A 3,600-nucleotide genomic window follows, 5' to 3' on the forward strand; every position below is an offset into this window, starting at 1 on the left:
GGCACTAGAAAGCTACCTGGCTCTAGGATGCGGTGGCCTTGACACTTCCATCAATGCCATTTTCCCCCAGGGCCTCTGCTTTCGGACCTGTGCAACGAAGGGGAGACTGGGGCTTTGCTGGACAGATCTGCCGGGGGATCCCAGACACTCATTCCTAAGACGACCGTGCCCCTGCCAGACTTGTTCTTCCTATCTCCAGGCCCTTTATGAAGTCCCATCCTCACCCACAATCCCAGCATCCTCCTTCATAGTCTCAAATTCTGTGACTCCCGTTCACACTGATAAATATTTACGGAGACCTTCTCTTGTGCTCACTGCTAGATCAGGCACCATGAAGCAACAGAAAAGAAACATGTCATTTCTTCCCTTAAGAAAAACTAACTGGAAAGGAGACCGGTGTGCATTAGTGAAAAGTTGGCATTATAGATTTTTTTTAAAGGGATGAAGCTGTAGTGTCTTTATGCACCTTTAGTCATTCAAAATAAGCCCAGGAAATGCCGCTTAGGAAAGCACTTAGAGGAATGTTTGAATTAATCTACCAAAATGCTTTGAAATTAACAAATCAAGGGCTTCTTTGTAAATGGGGGGGATCAGAAACTCAGAAAACAATTGATTCTCTTCACTATTTTAAACATTTTTGTCATAGTTTTACAATATTAATTTGTTCTGTTACAAGGGGAAAAACAACAGTCTAGAGATTTTTTGAGGGATCACATTTTCAGAATGATTGGAATCTAAAATCTGAAGAAGTACAATCCCTCTGCCTGGAATGCTCTGCTGCACCTCTCTACTTGTCAAAATTCTAAAGATCTTTGATGGCTGAGCTCAAAGATTGCTTCATTCAGAATAATAGTAATTCCATGCGGTTGCCTCTCTGCACTCCCTTCAAGCACTCATGACCTGCACCTTGCTTCACAGCAACTTGAGTGTGTGCCATCTCTTGTTCCAGGCTGGGCTCCCCGGAGCAGGGAGAACGTCTACTTCACCTGCTCATCCTGTGTCTTGTGAGTAGCAGGTTTTTGGATGATGTTAGAGCAGTGGTCTGGTTGCCATTCTGTGATGGATGACTCTGTCAGTTCAGATACAGGTTCAGCTGTTTCTAACAGAGACCCCAAATGATAATGGCTGAAACAAGCTAGGAATTTCTTGCTTGTTTACATAAAAAAATCACCCACAAGGAGACTAGGTCTAGCCAGGTAGCACTAAAATATTTGGAAGCCAGGCTCCTCCGATCTTGTTCCTCTGTTATCTCTAGTATGTTGTCCTTATCTATGGGTTATAAAGTAGATTATCTACCCTCTTTGTATTCCAGACCATTGGAAAAAGAAGAAGGGGGAGTAGAGGTCCCCGACTTCCATTGAAGACACAACTGGGCAGTGATATACATTGCTTCCACTCATATCCCATGGAGAACCCCATCGTATGGTCCCACCTAGGAGCGCTGTGCTAGAGCCCACTTCTATGGCATGTGAGGGCCCCGTGTGTACATTTCCTCCCAGCTCCATGTTCTGTGAGTCATGCTGAGTTGCTTAAAATTGGTTATGGGAGAATTAACACTACAGATAATAATCAGGGATTTTGTGTTTTTCTTCCAGAAGAGCTGATTAAAATTTACCAGTAATCCACAGCACCTAGCTGCAAGAGAAGCTAGAAGATGTAGTCTTCCTTTTTTTTCTGGACAGCCACATTTCCAGCTAACAATTCCGTATGCGGGAACAAGGTTTTGTAGTTCTATAGAAGCTACAAATGGATATTTGGAAATCATTAGAAGTCTCTGTAAACATGACATCATCTGGAAACAGGAAAAGGAAAATTGGAAAACCTGTTTTTAACTGTGAGAAAACAGATCTACCTGTAAGTGTGCATAGGTGAGGCTTATTGCTGCCATCTCCAGACGTGGAGCACCGTGCGAGACAGAAGTTCAGCTTATTTGCGTGGACTCAAGTGTAGACATCTGGGTGGAGGTTGCATGAGTCAAATTCTGCCCTGACTGTTGGCACTATGCAGAAATGCAGCACTGGTTCTCTCCATGGCAAGTGTCCAGGCAGGAGCCTAATGATCACTTACAATGTCTCCAAAGAGGTTACCTTGCCCATCTCCAAGTTCATCCTTCAGCCTCAAGCACGATTCTCCTGATCCCTCGATTCTTAGGGCTTCCAGTACTCTCCTTTGCTGCACTCACCACAGTTGTAATTATGAGTACAATCATTTGGCTCACGTCCGTCTCCTCTACTGGAGTGTAGAAGCGACCACATGTGGCCTCGGTCCCTAGGGTCCTAGTCCAAGAGGCTTTCCTTGATTTTCCAAGACTGTGTAGGTCTCCCATGGAACCCTGTCCTCACCCCACGTGGCACTGTCACCAGTGTACTTTAATAACCATTGTGTCCACTGTGTGTACCCAGGAACACATGGGGGGGAATGAGGGACAGATGCTGGGCTTGTAAGCTTGTAAACGGCTCACGACAATTATTCTTTAGAAACAAGGTATTTCGATACAAAACAGAACAGAAAGCAAGTGAAGGAAGTGGTACGAAATACTACCAGACATTGAGGGGAACTGAACTTGATTCCAAGCTTCCTGGAAACGAAGTATAAAAAGAGAACATCCTGGGTTACTGGATTTTCTTTTTCTAATAGGACAGAACATGTGAAGCCCTCTGCAGAAGCCAAGTTTTCCCAGTGATTGATTAAAATGAGACTATTGTTTGCTCCCAGTTAATGTGTAAGCACGATCGAACCTCTCCTAACTCCAAACAAGACAGAGAAAGAAAAGAAAGCTCCCTCCATCCCTCTCAGTAGCTGTCCTACCCACCCCAATTCCTTCCTACACGGGTTGCACTGGCTTGGCTTCTTCATCTCCCATTCATGGCTCGCTTACTGCACCTTGCTTCGGCTCTCCCCGCTCTACCTGAGCTGCCATCATGTCACGAAAGGCAACAGCAAAGCTGTCCGGGCTCTGTCTAAACTCCCATCTTTATTGCAGTTGACATTTCTTAATTAATTTGAAACTCTTGTCCTCGCTATATTAGGTCCCTTGGTTCTGTGACATCAAACTGTTCTGATTTTCTTCCTATCGTCCTAAATGCTCTTTCTCAGTCCCTGTGAAGGACTGCTTGGGTTCTGTTCCTCTATTAATGTTGGCATTCCTCAGGTTTTAAAAGTTTTTTTTTTTTTCTCTGACCCTTTCATTTCTCACTCCACATACTCTCCCAGGCAAATTTTATCTGCTCTAATGGCTTTAATTGCTATCTAGATTCTAATGACTCCCAAATTTAGATCATCAGACTGGATTACCCACCCAAGCTTCAAACCCACATATTTAACTTCCTTGTGGATACTTTGTATGCTCCTCAAACCCAGCATGCCCCAGTATTTTCCCTCCTTTTTAATCTTTTATTCTTCATGGAAGAATAGAAATCTTGTCATCAGCTTTAACTCCTCCCTCTGTCTGACTCCTCATCCCCTCACAGTCAGCCACCAAGTCCTGTCAGCGTGACTCCACTGATCGCTATCATCAGTGTCCCCACCTTAGTGCAGGCCCCTGGGTTTCTACCACAAATCTGACTTAAGCAGCTATGCCCTGGACTTGCCCTCCAGAGT

General features: G+C 44.5%; 1 long non-coding RNA gene across 1 annotated transcript; it reads left to right on the forward strand.

Moving 5' to 3' along the window:
- Positions 1-613: 613 nt before the first annotated feature.
- Positions 614-2,714, forward strand: LOC115942333 (uncharacterized). Its single transcript, XR_004076926.2, has 3 exons — positions 614-1,004; positions 1,313-1,510; positions 1,596-2,714. It is a non-coding gene; the product is annotated as an uncharacterized LOC115942333 (long non-coding RNA).
- Positions 2,715-3,600: the final 886 nt, after the last annotated feature.

Source organism: Leptonychotes weddellii, chromosome 1 (assembly GCF_054177405.1).
Source record: "Leptonychotes weddellii isolate Sample4059 chromosome 1, ASM5417740v2, whole genome shotgun sequence".
NCBI lineage: Eukaryota > Metazoa > Chordata > Mammalia > Carnivora > Phocidae > Leptonychotes > Leptonychotes weddellii.